Below are 18,589 nucleotides of genomic sequence, written 5' to 3'. Positions count from 1 at the left end.
AAAATGATACATAATTTATAATTTCAGCGCAAAGCTGATTCAAATGATTATATCACAATTAAGAAAAAAAATTAAAGTCAGTATATTTGGTTTAATTAACATCCAGTAGAGGGGCTTTATTAAAGTTTCTAAATTAGTGAAAACACTGAAGGAGTTTGCAAACTGACAAAGGTAAGTAATCTCAATGAATATTCTATTGATTCTACTAACATGAAGTTGATAATATTAGCCAATTTGTCAGCTATTTGAGTATAGTTTTTATTAGTTAGCACACTTGCTATTTTTCAGTGTAGGAGAGGGTGGTATTTCCATAGACTGGAGTTATATCATGACAAACAGATGAGTCGTTGTTGGAAGAAGGCATCTCATTCCTGGGACATTACTATAGGAGGTCCTGAGGATGGTGTCTGAGAGATATCCATCTGCAGCAGCTCCATCAATGACCTTCCCTCCATCATAAGGTCAGAAATGGGGATGCTGGCTGACGATTGTGCAATGCTGAGTACCATTCATGACACCTCAGATGCTGAAGCAGTCCACGTTCAAATGCAGCAAGATCTGGACAACCTTAGACAATGGATGGATGATTTTATTTTTTGTACTTTTCCAAAGGCAGGTCTGACCTATAGCCCTCAACCTTCACTACAAGGAGGGGGAATGAGGCCACCCAGGCTAGATGTGGAATCGGGCCCTATGCTATTTGATCCATGCCAGCCATCTCAGCCCACTGGCCTCCCTAATGAGTCTGAGTTGCTGTGGCAATATACACCTTTACCTCCAAGTTATAGCCCGGAGTGATTGATAGTTATGGCAGAGGTACCAATTTCTTTCCATCTCATGCCTGACTAGGGCTCACTCCCACTCCTACTCTCTGCCACTGGAAGGATTTGCAAGTCAATGCTGAATCTGTGGGCTGACATTTTGAATGTATCTTTCCATGGACAACATATCCTAGCCTGTGACTTCAACAAGAACCTCTAGCTCAGGGTCAGGGACATGACCACTTGCCACAAACCTCTTGGTAAGTAATGATTCTCATATTAGGATCTTGGTAACAGGCACTGGCAACTGTTACTAAAGGTATTTTGCTAATATCAATCCTCCTTTCTTTGATAGTCTCAGGACCTCTATTTTTCTGTTATTCGTCTGAGGGATGTGAGTGTCACTGGCTGACCCAGATTTATTGCCCGTCCCTAGTTGCCCTTGAGAAGGTGGTGGTGAGCTGGCCTTCTTGAACTGCGTTAAAAATCACACAACATCAAGTTCTTGTCCAACAGGTTTATATGGAAACTGTGCTGCAAAAACTAGTACCTCCAAATAAACCCTGGTGTTGTGCGGTTTTTAACATTGTCCACCCCAGTCCAACTCCGCCTCCTCCACATCAGAACAATGTGTGGCTTATTGCAATAGGTACAATTAACAGTAATGAGTTGTACAATTAGAACTATCAGGAGTCAGGTATGTCACATCAGTCTCCATCAAGGCACCATCTAAGACTGCAGAATCTCTACAAAAGACTGTCTTAAATCATCATGTTGGGTGAAGCGAACACATCTTCAGCATTAACTCGTTAACTTTTACAACAGCGACCATCTCTAAAAACAAAACAAAAATTCCCCTTGACACTCATTATCATTGTCATCACTGAAGCCCCCACTATCAACACTCCAGAAACCAAAAGCTGAACCATGACAACCCATTTAAATAGGAACTGGTCAGAGGCTGATAATTCTGCGGCAAGTGATTCACATCCTGACTCCCCCAAAGCCTGTCCACCATCTACAAGGCACAAGTCAGGAGTGTGATGGAATACTCTCCACCCGCTGGATGGGTGCAACCCCAATCAAGGGAATTCACAGCTATCCTGTACAAAACAGCCCATGTGGCACTCTATCCACCATCCTCAACATTCGTCCCTCCAACTCCCTCCAGTCTCTCAGATGAATTGAAAAGTTCTAATGAAACTATTTTGAAAAGAACTGTGAAATATTCCCTTGGTCTTGACCAATATTTGTCAACATCACAAAAACAGATTATCCGATCATTATTTCATGGTATTTGTGGGATCTGGCTATGCACAGATTGGTTGTGGCACCTGCAACATTTATGACCTTATGAACAAGGAACAGGAATAGATCACTCTGTCCCTCAAGCCTGCTCTACCATTCCATAAGATCATGGATGATCTGATTTTAACCTCAACTCTATGTTCCTCTAATTCCCCCGATAATCTTTCACTCTGTTGGTCACCAAGAATCAATCTCCCTCTGCCTTAAACATATTTAAATATTCTGCATCCATGGCCTGTTGAGGAAAGGAACTTCAAAAGACCTCTACCTCTGACAGAAAAACATGTGCCCTCTTCTCTGTTTTAATGGGTGACCTCTTATGTATAAACTATGACCACTAGTTCTAGATTTTTCCACAAGAGCAAACACCCTTTCAACACTCACCTGGTCAAGTCCTCTCAGAATCTTATGAGTTTCAATTAAATCTGACTCTGCAACAGTGATTTTACTGCAAAAGAACATATTTGACTGTAAGGTGCTACGTAAATGTAAGTCCTTACTTTCTCCTTGATTTGGAAATGTATGAAAAATGTACATGCTGTTCCTCCAGAGCAGAATGGGGCTGTATTGTTGATCATGCTGTCCCCTGGGTAAGGCATTAGGCTGGATTTGCAACAAAACAGAAATTGCTGGAAAAGCTCAGCAGGTCTGGCAGCATGTGTGGAGAGAAAGCAGAGTTAACATTTTGGGTCATGTGACCCTTCCTCAGCGTTCTGATTAACTGTGGTTTGTTTCTGATTTGCTGCAAGCACAGTTCTTTCGATTTTTATTTCACCCTCTCCTGGCCTCTGGTGATGAATCCCGGCCTATGACAAACCTGGCTTCCTGTGACGTCCTCTCAGCCTGGTGTAGTGGCTTCCTGCCTGGTGTGGCAGTCTCCCAGAGCGATCTCCTGGCGTGCAGTGGAGAGACTAGAGCAATCGCCCAGCCTCATGATCCTCAAAGTGAACCAGGGTCCGGAACAGATTGGAGCCAGAGCCTGCTGCAGGCTGGAGCCAGGACCCAATACGACTGAAGCCAGAGCCCGGTGTCGACTGGAGCCAGGGCCCAGTGTCGACTGAAGCCAGGGCCCAGTGTGGACTGAAGCCAGGGCCCAGTGTGGATTGGAGCCAGGGCCCAGTATGGACTGGAGCCAGAGCCCAGTATGGACTGAAGTCAGTGCCCGGTGTGAACTGGAGTCAGGGCCCTGTGTGGACTGGAGCCAGGGCCCAGTGTGGACTGGAGCCAGGGCCCGGTGTCGACTGGAGCCAGGGGCCGGTGTGGACCGGAGCCAGGGCCCGGTATTGACTGGAGCCAGGGCCCAGTATGGATGAAGCTAAAGTCGGTAGAGTTGTGGATCGTGCTGAAGAATGTGATTAGGTGCTACTTAAAAGCAAGTCAACAAATTTCTAACATTATTTCAAATGCACACTCAGGAAAGGCACAGCTACCCGCACTTATCCCAGTGCGATCACCGTGTCTCGATGGACAGCCTTTCAATGTTGTTCGAAAAGCCCCACCACCTGAATCAGAAAGACTCCAGACAGCTCAATAGAAATAACTCATTTTTTGAAAAGTTCAGTGGAAAAATACTGTCTGTTTCCAAAACAAAACACATTTAAGAACTTGTTGTTTTCTTTCACATTGAGACGGTTTCCATGGACTGCGCTTTTGTGAAATCCCTTCTATTGCTGGAATGTGCTGTCAGTCACTGTTAGCGATCAACACTGGAGACAACCACAATGTCTCTATCTGGTTGACCTTTGGGGAGGTAGACAACAGATGCAGCAGCATTTGTGGAGAAGTTTTGTGAGTTGCTTTTAGTAGTTACAAGAACATTGTTGCAATAGAACCTTTTTGCACCCCCTCTGAGCCTTTGGATTTATAGAAACAATGCACACCGGGTGAGGTTTGATTTGATTTATTGTTTTTGATTTGATTATAATTTGATTTATTGTAGTCACATGTGTCTAAGTTCAGTGAAAAGCTTTGTTTTGCCAGAAGTACAGGCAGGTCAAAGCAACCAAGGACAAGGACACCCAGATCATTGGGTGCCTAGACAGACAGAGTGAAGCATGTAGGGTTACAGCTGCATAGGAGAGGCACAAAAGCAAGATCAACATTATTTGAAGTGAGAGAGGTTCGTTCAGCAGTCTTACAAGAGCATGGAAGAAGCTGTTCTCTGATTTGATTTGATTTTGATTGATTTATTGTCACGTGTGCCTAAGTACAGTGAAAAGCTTTGTTTATGAGCTATACAGATCATAGTAAGCAGGGATATACAGATCATAGGGTGATAAAAGAACTAGACAGAGGCCTACAAGTTACATTGCACAGGGTGTGTGCGAGGCAAGGTCAACATTAGCAAGATCAGTATTATTTGAAGTCGGAGAGTCCATTTCTCAGGAGAAAGTGAGGACTGCAGATGCTGGAGATCAGAGTCATAAAGTGTGGTGCTGGAAAAGCACAGCAGGTCAGGCAGCATCCGAGAAGCAGGATCATGCTCGAAATATCTATACTCTTGCTCCTCGAACGTTGCGTGACCAGCTGTGCTTTTCTAGCACCACACTTTTTGAGTCCATTTGTCAGTCCAGTAACAGCAAAGAAGAAGCCGGGTGTGTGTGTTCAGGCTCCTGTATCTTCTGCCTAACAGAAGAGGTAGTAGGAGATCATTAATCTGGTGGGAGGGGCTTTTGGTGATGTTGGCAGCCTTTCCGTGGCAACGTGAAGTGTAAATGGAGCCCATGGATGGGAGGTTGGCTTCTGTGATGGTCTGGGCTGTGCACGCAATTTTCTGCAGTTTCTCACGATCCTGGGCAAAGCAGTTGCTGTACTGGCCGTCATGTACCCAGATAGAATGCTTTCTATGATGCATCTATAAAAGTTGGTGAGGGTCCTCCGTTCCCTTTAGGGTATAAAAAGTAATTCACATCCTGCAACTGATGTTTCCAATTCTGTTGAACCGACACATGGTCAGTGCCACGTTCTTGCAAAGAAACATTTTGAGTCTCTCACTCTGGGAGTATTGGTTCACCCAACAGAGCCAGCAGCTAATGTAAAACTCTCTCAAATATCTTTCACTCTGTCCATAACAATTGTGGGTTTGACTGGAATTCACCCTGAAGTGATGACTTCCTTTACAGTGTGCCGCGGAGGCTCGGGAAAAGCAGCTATTACTTGATAATGAATCCCTGGCTTACAGCACAAAATGGGAGTCCAATTGCTCAATGTACTTCACCTTTCAAATAAATGCAGGCTGGGGGAGGTGAGAATGTTTTCCATCTGTTGGTTGTGACAGCTTGAAACAAAATCAGTTTGAACTGTCCTCAGCCCAGGTTATACATAATGGAGGGCACAGCACGCAGAAATAAACCTGTTACACAGCAACATAGGAACAGGAGTAGGCCATTCAGCCTGTTGAGCCTGTTCTACCACACAATGAGACCTTGGCTGATATGTGGTCTCACTCCATATACCTGCATTTGGCCGATATCCCCCAATATTTAGAACTGACAACTGATCCAGCAGTTTGCGGGAGAGAGTTCCAAACATCTACCATAGGTGTAGAACTGCTTCCTAACATCTCTCCTGAACAGTCTGGCCCCAATTCTCAGACCTAAGGGGCAACTTTTTCATGCAGAGGGTGATGTTTGCATGGAATGAGCTGCCAGAGGAAGTGGTGGAGGCTGGTACAATTACGACATTTGAAAGGCATCTGGATGGATATATGAATAGAAAGGGTTTAGAGGGACCTGGGCCAAATGCTGGCAAATGAGACTAGATTAATTTAGGATACCTGGCTTGCATTGATGAGTTGGACCAAAGGGTCTGTACATCTCTATGACTATTCTCCAAACAGTGGAATAGTTTAACTTTCCCTGTCTTTTCCTGCTAATATTTTTGATCAGCTCACACCTTAACCTTGTAAGTTTGAAAGAAAACTGGCCAAATTTGTATAATCTCACCTCATAACTTAACTCCTGATGTCCAGGTAGCATTCCTGTAAACCTAGATTGCAGTCCCTTCAAGGTCAATAAGGTGTAATGCCTCGATCTGCTCACAGGACTGCAAGTAAGGTCTAACCAGCATGTTCATAGATATTAAACAAAAACAGAAATGACTGGTAACACTCAGATCTTGTGGCACATGTGGAGAGAAAGCAGAGTTATCATTTCGAGTCATAGTGATGGTTGGCATGGACAATTTGGACAGAAGGGTCTGTTTCCATGCTGACCAGATATTCTAAATTAATCTAGTTCCATTTGTCAGCACTTGCCCCTTATCCCTCTAAACCCTTCCTATTCATGTACCCATCGAGATGCCCTTTAAATGTTGCAATTATACCAGTCTCCACCACTTCCACTGGCAACTCATTCCAAGCACACACCACCCTCTATGAGAACAAATTGCCCCTTAGGTCCCTTTTAAATCTTTCCCCTCTCACCTTAAACCTATGCCCTTCAGTTTTGGACTCCCCCACAACTCCTCTGTTTACCCACCCATGCTCCTCATGATTTTAAAAACTTGTGTTGAATTTTCTTCAGAACTGATAGCAATGAGGGAATCATGGTATATATGCTGAAGGCAAGATTGAAGGGGAGAGAGGTGAGGTGAGTGGATGGGTGGAGACAGAGCCCAGAGGCAGACAGAGAGAAAGATGATAGGGGTAGACAGGTGAGGGGATTATTGATAGTAAGCCAGGACAGAAGAGAAGCTGGATAAGTGATAATGAGAGCTGAGGGTAGGAGGGAATGAGTTAGCTGTGCCAAAAGCAACCCGAATCTCCTGGTTTAGGGGAGGTGATGGCTTAGTGGTATTATCACTAGATCCAGAGGTCCAAGTAATATGCTGAGGGTCCCCATTCGAATCCCACCCTGACAGATAGTGGAAAGCAATGCCATGACAGGACTAGGGTTTGGTAAGGGTAAAAAGGATGGAATCAAGCTCTACTATTAATGAACTTCATGCTGAGATCTAGAAGCTGCAGGGTCCTCTGGTGAAAAATGAGATGTCATTCTTTCAGCCTGCACTGAGACTCGTTGGAGCACTGAAACAGCAATATCGTTACATATTGAAGCTCAGACCTCCTGATTTGAAGGTAGGGACACTACCACTGTCCCACAAGAGCTTTTAATCTGATACTAAATTGACAGTTTATCATTCTCATAAGTTAGCTGAGAATGGGGAACCTTACGTATTGGTGCTGACCAGGGAAAAGTCTTTGAGGCTGTGTGGAAGATACTTTATCCTTTATGTTCAACCCAAGTAATTTATGTTCCTAATGGCCACCTAGAAAGAAGAAGTGTCTCTTCAGAAAGGATGCACTGTCCTTCTATTGATGCCCAAAAATAAAGATGGGAGGTGAATGGTGACCAGGAATATTTAGCATTACCACTAAACCTTTCTTCATCTCATGATTTGACTTTCCCAGTTTCGCAAACGCAGGAAGCAGTGTCAATGATTTAAACAATACAGTGTGTGTGGTGGATACTGGTACAAAGAGAAAGAACTTGAACTTATTCAACACATCTTGCATTCTCAGGGTCTCCTCATACATCTCACAGTCACTTAATTCATTTTTGAAATGTAGTCACTGTTATCATAGACAAATGCAGTTTATACACAGCAAATTCCCAAAGACAGCCCTAAGAACATAAGGACACACATAAGGACATAAGAACTCGGAGCAGAGTAGGCCATCTGACCCATCGAGCCTGCTTCGCCATTCAATAAGATCATGGCTGATCTTTTAATGGCCTCAGCTCCAGTTGCCTGCCCTCTCAATCGATCCCTTAATTCCTCTACTGTTCGAAAATTCTCTTTCTTAGTATTGAAAGCATTTACTGAGGAAGCCTCAACTACTTCACTGGGCAGGGAATTCACCACCTGAACCCCCAACCATCCCCCCTCTCCCTCTGCGCACCTGTCCCCCCTTTCCCTCCCCAACTCCCTCCTATTCCCCACCTGTCCCTCTCTCCCTCCCTCCCTCTCTCTCCCCAACCATCCCATTCAAATGTCTGGATCATTTCACTTCTCTGTGCTGACCTGGAGATCATAGGATCATAGGACTATACATATTACAGTGCAGAAGAAGTTATAGGGGTTGCTGTACCTGGAGTAGCTCTATGAAAGAGTTCTCTAGTTTGCTACCACATTCCTATAATCTTCTCCAAAACGCAACAAATTTGATTTCTTCAATTGCATGTAAAATTACCATTTAAAAATTCCTATGGAATCCAACCCCCACCCCCATTAACTACTGCATTCCAGATTTTACCAACTCAGTGCATGTGTCAAAAATTCAATTCTATTTCTCACTGTTGTGACTTTTATTTGGAAAAATTTCTTTTACCCACCCACTTTATCAAAGCTCCTCATCTTTTTGAAGACCTCAATTGTCTCCATGTTTAGCTTTGTCTGCTGTAAGGAGAGCAGTTCCAATTTCTCCTAACTCAACACAACTGTATTGAAACATTCCTGAAGAAGGGCTTATGCCCGAAATGTCGATTCTCCTTCTCCTTGGATGCTGCCTGACCTGCTGCGCTTTTCCAGCAACACATTTTTAATAACTGTATAGAAGTCAACCCACCTCTCCAGGACCACTGGCATTGTGATAATTCAGAGACTTCTTTGTGAGACTGTGGGGGCACATCTCTGAAGCTCAGTCCATTACCATCTTTCTGATTTATTTATTTGTGGATATTGTTGGTTAGAGTTGTTGTCTCTGCCACACAGTGTGTTTAACTCATATATCTAGCAAAGAAACTGTGAGTTCACTCTTGATAGTAATAAATTATAATATTTATTCATTTAACAGAGTCAGTATTATAATAATAAAATACACGACTAGTTCTTCCAATTAAACCTGTTGGACTATAACCTGTTGTGTGATTTTTAACTTTATACTATAAATCTAATCAAATATCTTGTGCTTTAACTTAACTCTGGATGATCATATCCAGATCTTGACAGTGACCCACGCAACGATGATTGTCTGGTCGGCTTCTCCTGTTGGTCTCAGGGATGTCTTCTCTTTACAGTGGTTGGTCTCGAGTTGTTGCCTCTGAGGGTGATGTTGCGGTGATTCTTATACTTAGAAGTCTTCGCAATCTTTTGGGAGGATCTTCGAAGTCCACCAATAGATCAATCAGGGCTCAATCACCCTGATCGATCGGATCCAACCAGGCGGTGACATGTTGATGGCTGGATGGTCCTTGGGCATCCATTCCTTGGGGTGTTGGGACCAAATAGGTCAGGTAGCCCTTTCCAAATAAGGGTGTGAGATGCCCCTGTACCTGGTAAACAACTCGATGTTTCCAATTGTCCTGAGGATGGCATTCAGGTTGATTCTATTCAATTCCAATTCACTTGTATATTGTATTGTCTGCAGCTGCTGAGTCAGTTGCATACTGTCTGTCGGTCTGCACTCTATCTGCTTTCTGAAACATGTTTATTCCATAGTCTTTATTCCAGACTCACTTTTGGTCTATGCTTGTCTCAGTTTCCCAGCAGGCCTCATTTATTGTCCATTTTTCATTTGAGTGACCCATCCAGCTACAGTCATAGAGTCCTACAGCATAGAGACAGGCCCTTCACCTCAAACTGGTCCATGCCAACCAAAATATCCATCCACACTAACCCCATAGGCCAGTATTCATTGCTCATCTGAGTTGTAGAATCCATAAAATCCCTACAGTGTGGAAGCAGGCCCTTCAGCCCATCAGGTCTACACGGACCATCCGAAAAGCCGACCACCCAGACTCCCCAATTACCAACTCCCCCTTCCACCCCCCCACCCAACCATACGCTGTCCTTGTAACCCTGCATTTCCAATGGCCAATCCACCTAAGTTGCACATCTTTGAACTGTGGGAGGAAATCGGAGCGCCCAGAGGAAACCCACACAGACACGAGAAGAACGTGCAAACTCCACACAGACGATCGAAGCCAGGTTCCTGGTGCTGTGAGGTAGCAGTGTGAACTGCTGAGCCACTATGTCACCCCACAAATAGAATTGGAGGGGTTGAGAACCTAGATTTTTTTTAAATAACTTAGTTTTCTGATCAACTTGTTCAAAGATGTCATTACACACCTCTGGAGCAGATCAGACTTGAACCAGAGCCTCTCAGTTCAGGGCGAGGCAAACTACCACTATGCCACAAGAGGGCAGTTAAAAAATCAACTGTATTGCTATAGATCTGAGGTCATATTTCCTTCCCTACAGAGCATTTGCGAACCAGGTGGAACTTTAATACTGTCAACAATATTGCATGCAGTTCTGATCTTGCTGCTATAGGAAGGATGTTGTGAAACTTGATAAGGTCATAAACAATTTACAAGGATGTTACCTAAGTTGGAGGGTTTGTGCTATAGAGAGGCTAATAGGCTGGGGCTATTTTCCCTGGAGCACCAGAGGCTGAGGGGTGACTTTGTAGAGATTTATAAAATCATGAGGAGAATGGATAAGGTAAATAGACAAGGTATTTTCCTTGGGGTGGAGGAGCCCAAAACTAGAGGACATAGGTTTAAGGAGAGAGGGAAACATTTGAAAGGGATCTAAGGGGTAACTTGTTCATGCAGAGGGTAGTGCTTGTACAGAATGAGCTGCCAAAGAAAGTAGTGGAGGCTGGCACAATTAAAACATATAAAAGGCATCTGAATGGATATAAGAATACGAAGGATTTAGAGGGATATGGGCCAAATGCTGGCAAATGATACAAGGTTAATTTAGGATATCTAGTTGGCACAGATGGTTTGGACTGAAAGATTTGTTTCTGAGCCGTACATCTGTATGACTCTGTAACTGTGATTAGATTAGCTTTTTAATGTCAGATTTCTATTGAATTTAAATTTCACCATCTGCCATAGTAGGATTTGAACCCATGCTCCCAGGGCATTAACCTGTGATTCTGGTCTCGTAATATAACCTTTATCTCCCCTTATAATTCTGGGTAATAGCTTAGATATTGTGTTGATTCACCACCATTAATTATATTTTCTGTTAATAGTCTAAGCTACTGGTGGGTATGGGAAAAGATGTCCTCTCAGACAGAAAAGGGAGTCAAAATCAAATAAGAGTAATATTTTGTTCTCTTTGTTTGTGAGGTAACAACAGGTACGGGAGCACCATTGGGTTAGCTTTTCACTCCATACACAGGGCTCGAGGTATGCATGTCACAGAGCCGAATTTTACAGCTGTTTCACTTTATCAGTCCGTTCCAATCCTTTAATCATCTTAGGTACTTCAGTCTTTACACTCAAGGGGATACGAGCCTAATCTTGAAGCCATAGCCATCTGACTCAGACAACGGAATGCTGCAAGCTGTGTCAAGACATTGTTTTGAATGGAGGATACTCTCACAGTGTACACTTCAAAAGCAGATTCAAATCAGCAGAAATCTTATTTATCTGGAAATAGATATATTTTTGTGAACCACTGTTTCTAGTTTCTGACTCATTTTCTTAACTTTCTCTTTCCAATGAAAGTATATGTTAATGATCAGACCAAAGTAATACAAATAAATGTGAAGTTATGCATTCATGTTGACATGGACAACTTCGCGGTGTTGCCAAATCAGAAATAATGTCTATTTTTAGATTAGATTCCCTACAGTGTGGAAAAAGGCCCTTCAGCCCAACAAGTCCACACTGACCTTCCGAAGAACAACCCACCCCACTCTGACTACTGCACCTAATGCTATGGCCAATTTACCTGGCCTGCACATCTTTGGACTGTGGGAGGAAACCGGAGCACCCCCACGGAGACACTGGGAGAATGTGTAAACTTCACACAGACAGAGGCATGAGGATGGAATCGAACCTGGGACCCTGGTGCTATGAGGCAGCAGTGCTAACCACTGAGCCACCATGCCACCCCGAATAGGTAATAGTTTAAATAGTTAAAAATCACTCAACACCAGGTTTTGGTCCAACTGGTTTATTTCGAAGTACTAGCTTTCAAAGCGCTGCTCCTTCATCGGGTAACTAGTGGAGCAGGATCATAAGGCACAGAATTTATTGCAAAAGATCACAGTGTCATGCAATTAAAATTTCATCTTTTAGAATGTTTTTGGCTTCGGTTCATTCATATGCGCAGAAGAGCCTTGATCATCCAAATGACATGGACGGGGAGTATTTTGTCTGGATAATCGCATGTTCCATTAATTGACGCTGGATGACAGTTTCGCCAAGCATCGAGACCTTGCGGCCTTGTTCAGATAATCCAAAATGCAGATAATCAAATGCCGGATAATTGAAGTTCCTCTGTAAATCCCAGAACTTCTTTTAAGTCACATTCTCGAGATAGCTTAAGGTTTTATTAAACAAAAGGTGACATCTCAGCTCAGACAATGTATTAAAGATATGAGGTTAAAGTCTGTCTGAATCCCAATCTTGAGTCAGACTAGTTCTATTTCCAAAGTAGGAAGTTTTAACATGTTATATGCATTGACTGTTAGCTGGCTGTGTGCTTTTTGAGCAAAAATAGAATGTAACTGCAAGTACAAATTCACCCATTAGACGTGTGTATGTGTGTGCGTGTGCGTGTGTGTGTTTATGTATGTATGTGAGGGGGAGAGAGAGAGAGTAAGTGTGTGCATGTGAGTATGCGTGTGTAAGTATGAGTGCGCTGAGAGTGCATGTTTGCGTGTGTGCGTGCTTGGTAGAGTGTACGCATGAGTGTGATGGAGTATAAGCCTGTGAAGGGTATGTGTGTGGGTGTGAGTGTGGGGAATGTATGTGTGTGTGTCTGAGAGAGAGTGTGTATAACATAGGGTTTGCATGAATGTGTGAGTATGTAAGAATGTGCTTGTGTGTGTGTGTGTGTGAGAGAGAGAGAGAGAGAGAGTGTGTGAGTGTGTAGTGCAGTGGGGTCACCTGTAGTGTGACCTGAAGCCAAGGTCATCCCCATGGGTACCGAACTTGGTGATCAGCCTCTGCTTGGCCATTCTGTGTTGTTGCATATCCCGAAGTCTGCCTTGGAGGATGGTCACCTGAAGATACGAGGTCGAATGTCCCTGACCGCTGAAGTATTCCCCAACTGGGAAGGAGTATCCATGTCTGGCAGTTGTTGCCAAAAGAAATTCTGGGATTTGCATATTAATGAATCAACACCTGCAATCCATTCTAAAAGATGGAAGACTTAACAGCAATCTAGGTTTGTTCAATGTATCATTTTAATTGCATGACACCACGATCTTTTGCTATAAATTCTGAGTCTTATGATCTTGCCCCACTAGTTACCTGATGAAGGAGCGGTGCTCAGAAAGCTTGTACTTCCAAAAAAACCGGTTGGACTACAACCTGGTCCACCCCAGTCCAACACCGGCACCTCCACATCATATTTTTAAATACCGCTGGTATGTTCTCACATGCTGCTGAATACGTGCTCAGCTCTGTGTGTTAACTCAAGCAGTAAAGTGGAAACCTGGAGTGGGAAATGGTAGGCTGGACACCAAAGACTGATGTCACACTTCACCTCATCTTTATACTTCTGAAGCACGCGCATAATGCCAGCACCCATGCCCTCACCAACTTAGTATTCTGTACAAACTGCAGCAGAAGTTGTCAGGAGTAGAAGGGAATGCCACTTTCCTTTAAACTGGCACACACTGTGCCAAAGGAGCTGATACTACAGAGCCAAAGTCTCTTTATCAGTTCTTTCCCTTCCTTTAGTCGTCTTAAACACTTCAATCTTTACACTCAGTCCTCATCTTGAAGTCATAGTCTTCTGACTCAAAAAGGAGTATCACAATGTTGTTTGAATAGAGGATACTCTCATTTCAAAAGCAGAATGAAATCTTAAAATAGATACATTTGTGTCAGCCATTATTCTTGGTTCCTGACTCATTCTCTTAACTTTCCTTTCCAAATGAAAGTGCACATCAATTACATGAGCAAAGCAACACAGAGAGGTGTGAAGTTATGCATTTATGTTGGCAATGGACAAATGTTGCTACTTTGAATAGGGTGCTTAAGTTGGCAGGGACTGCTGATGGTCTATCTAAGAATGTAGTGACGATGTGAAGGTGCAGGTACTGGACCTGGGAAGACAAAGTCAGAAGCCACATGGTACCAGATTATAGTCCAACAAGTTTATTTGAGATCACAAGCTTTCAGAGCACTGATCCTTCGACAGGTGAAGTGACTTCACTTGATGAAGATACAACGCTCTGAAAGGTTGTGATTTCAAATATGCCTGTTGGACGATAACCTGGTACCATATGACTTCCAATTAAGCAAGAGCATGGGGTTTTTGACTTTATAAATGGGGATATTGGAGACAAAACCATGGAATCAATACACAACCATTGCAAGTTCCTGGTTTAAGCCTCAGCCAGGGCCTAGAGTTTGTTTTTCTTTATTATTACATGGAATATATGCATCGCTGGTGAGGCCCATCCCTAATGGTCCTTGAACTGATGCCTTCTTCAGCCGTTACAGAGGGTAGTTAAGAGACAATCAGGTCTGGAGTCACATTTAGGCCAGATCATGTAAGGATGAGAGATTTCTGTTCCTCAAAGAATCAGATGGGTTTGGATAACAATTGATGCCAGTTACAATGGTCACCATTAAGGAGATTAGATTTTAAATCCAGATTTATCTGAATTTTAATTCCACGAGTTGCCATGCTGTGATTTGAACCCATAAATCCGGACCATTAGCCTGGGCTGCTGTATGATATAAGACAGAATCTGGAAAGGTGAATTGATATCACAAGACACCGAACAGGATATAAAAGATTGATTCTGGGAATAACTAACCAATCCTACTGCTGGTTTAGTGCTTAGACCATAAGACCATAAGATGTGGAACAGAATTAGGCCATTCAGCCCATCACATCTGCTCCATCAATTGATCATGGCTGACATATTTCTCCACCACATTCTCCTGCTTATCAAAGATACAGAATAAGAATGTTCAGTTACTATAATGTGAACTTACTCTTATGTTGAGATTCACAAGAGATCATTATATATCTTCGCTGAAATGTAATTTGCTATTAATTAAAGTACAATAAATGTGGGAAGATCGTGGTATTGTGATAGATTGACAGGTTTAGCAATCCATGGATTGAAGTTGATGAGCTGGACCGTGAGTTCAAATCCAGATATTTGAAATATGAATTTGGGAGTATGTGAGTACTAGCAGTAAAATTCATTCAACTTTCCAGTTAGTAGTTTAACACTAACTATTGTCTCCGGTTATGGAAGTGCTGGATGTTTGAACAAGTTCAGAACAACTTGTAAAAATCTGCGATGTGTGCATATTGGGGAATGTGTCGTTACTGTGGAAGCACTGCCTGCTCCCAGTCCTGGGGGTGTGGAGTGCGAATGTGGATTGGGGTGGGGTGGTGAGAAATGCAATTCTCTTGGGTGAATGCATCATTGGTAGATAAAGCACAGGGAGATAAGAGAGCAAGCTGTGTAATATAGCAGAAGAGAAAATGTTTCTTAGGAACGAGGCATTACACATCCTAAAGATGTGCAGATTAGGTGGAATAGCCAAGGGAAGTGCAGGTTTACAGGGATAGGGTAGCGGGATGTGTCCAGGTGGGATGCTCTTCAGAGGGTCTGTACTGACCAAATGGGCCAAATCACCTGCTTCCACAGTATATAGGAATTCTACTATTCACATCTTTACCAAAATCAGGAACAATGTGTCCATTCATCCCATCAACTTACCTGTGTTTCTTTGACATCTATCACAATTCTCCTCACAGTTCACAATACTTCAAAGTTTTGCACCATCTGCTAATTTTGAAATTGTCCCTTGAATGGCGGAGCAGGCCTGATGGGCCGAATGGCCTACTCCTGTTCCTATTTCTTATGGTCTGATAAGAGGTGGATGAGAAAGGGGGCAAATAGCCAGAACATGCATATTTTGGTCAAAGGGTCACTAAACCTGAAATGTTAACCCTGCTTCCTCTCCACAGAAAAGATTTACAAGGATGTTGCCAGGGTTGTAGGGTTTGAGTTATAGGGAGAGGCTGAACAGGCTGGGGCTGTTTTCCCTGGAGCGTCAGAGGCTGAGGGATGACCTTTTGGGGTTTATAAAATCATGAGGGGCATGGATAGGGTAAATAAACAAGATCTTTTCCCTTGGGTAGGGAAGTCCAGAACTAGAAGGCATAGGTTTAGGGTGAGAGGGGAAAAATTTAAAAGGGACCTAAGGGGTAACTTTTTCATAGGGAGAGTGGCACGTGTATGGAATGAACTGCCAGAGGAAGTGGTGAAGGCTGGCACAATTACAGCATTTAAAAGGCATCTGGATGGGTATATGAATAGGAAGGGTTTGGAGGGATATGGGCTAAGTGCTGGCAGGTGGGACTAGATTAGAATAGGATAGCTGGTCAGCATGGATGAGTTGAGCCAAAGGGTCTGTTTGTGTGCTGTACATCTCTCTGACTCTCTGACTCTATGCTGCCAGACCTGCTGAGTTTCTACAGCAACTTCCGTGTTTGATGCTTATTTTGGACGTATCACTTCTCCTGCCCATTATGAAACCACAGATCTCCGTTGTTCACCCCATTGCCCACTTGACCAGCTGTCTTTTACAACTCATCGGTGTGTCCTCTTGACCACAGCTGATAATTTACGTGCCAACCAAACTATTGGATTGGAGTCTGACACGACCCCCAATCCTCCAAATCCCAAAGGAAGGTCTGAAGGTTTGATGAAGGAAGAATTAGTTGAGACATTTGAAATGGAATTGGATTTTAATCTGAAACAGGAACAATGTGCAGGGCTATGGCAGGATAGTAGGTGTTAAGAGGAGCAGGTGAACTGTTCCTTCAGGACAGCCCATATAATACAGGAGCAGATGTAAGCCATTCAGCCCATTGTTTCTGCTCTGCCATTTGATCATGGCTGATATGTTTCTCAACTCCATTCTCCTGCCTTCTCTCTATAACCCTTGATCCCCTTACTAATCAAGGTATGCTTCTTGATACAGTAACCATTCCATCCTTATTTTATGATGCAGTGTCAACCTTGGTGCAATGTGTAGATTTTGACGCCATGTGTTGAACAGCTGTCAGTACTTGGTATGTTCAAGTGTCAGAGTAACACAGTCTGCTGTCAAAACAGTTTGAGATGTTTCCAATGTGTACTGCTAAACACTCCTTGGTCAAGCCAGGGTTCCAGAAAGACTGCATTAAACACGAGTGAAATTCCCAGAACCCAAATCCTCTGTGACACCTAGCAGCTAATAGATAACGAAAGCTTCCTATTTGCTTCTGCAGGCGTGTACATATCACAGTCTCTAGAGATACAGAATGGAAGCTAAGTATAGGCCCTCCTGCACACTGTAAACCATCCACGAATCTCATTAAGCGGCAACTCTTGGTGACTTGACATTTTCCAGCTGCAGTGCTGATTTGCAAATTAATCTCATTCCATTTGTTTTCTTCGATATTTTACATTAGGGAGAAAAATGGCAGCTTTATGACAGATACAATTATATTTTAAATCAACATAAGCATCAATATATCTCGGCCTGATTACATCCAAATTTGTGAAATTGACAGTGTGCTTCTGATTGGAGATATTACCTGACACAATCATCCTGCATTCCTCAGCTCCTGTAACACAGGCGTTACCATAGTTATTTTTAAAAAGGCTCACATCTCTGCCAGAATAGTGGATAAAGGAACATCGCATGAAAGACTTGGCATGATTGTTTGCCAATATCAGCAAGTTCAATTTACCCACTGGTACTGTGTAGGAAGAATAGTCAGTACAACAGACCTTGAATCTGCACAAGTGGGGGAAGGAAAAGTAATAGCTGAAAATGTGTTGCTGGAAAAGCGCAGCAGATCAGGAAGCATCCAAGGAGCAGGAGAATCGACGTTTCGGGCATGAGCCCTTCTTCAGAAGAAAGGCTCATGCCCGAAACATCGATTCTCCTGCTCCTTGGATGCTGCCTGACCTGCTGCGCTTTTCCAGCAACACATTTTCAGCTCTGAACTCCAGCATCTGCAGTCCTCACTTTCTCCAAGGAAAAATAATACACGAGTCCAACTCCTGATCACTAGCAGTTCAACTCATTGTCAACTTGACACCTCGGTTGCAGTGCTAAGGGAGCCTGAGGTGCTATCTTTCAACTAGATATTAAATAGTGGTTCCATGGGGAGGAGGGTCAGGGAGGCTTTCCATAAGATCCTAAAAAATAGGAACAGGAGTAGGCCATTCAGCACTTCAACGTGCTCTACCATCCAATCTGATCATGGCTGATCTAATATCACTCAAGTCTATTTTCCTGCCTTTTCCCCTGAAATATCTGAACAGAGACCGATATCCCATCACCAAGTCACCCTTTAGTTAGAGCACACTACCTGTGGTCTACCAGCTCAACTAGTTCCTGAACTGAGGAGAATCTAAATCCCCATTTATTTTATTTTTAGGAGAGTCCAGCTCCCTCAGATGCAGCTCTCAGAGTGAGCAGAGGTCTGACACTCTTTTATTTTAGTGCCTATTTTTCCCCAGCACCCATGTCATGTGCGTGCAAGTGCAGGACACAGTGAAGAACAACAAGTGTGTAAAC

This window comes from Chiloscyllium plagiosum, unplaced genomic scaffold (genome assembly GCF_037043375.1).
Source record: "Chiloscyllium plagiosum isolate Xiang-an unplaced genomic scaffold, Cpla_swu_hap1 HiC_scaffold_9, whole genome shotgun sequence".
NCBI classification, from domain to species: Eukaryota; Metazoa; Chordata; class Chondrichthyes; order Orectolobiformes; family Hemiscylliidae; genus Chiloscyllium; species Chiloscyllium plagiosum.
This window is presented reverse-complemented; position numbering follows the sequence as displayed.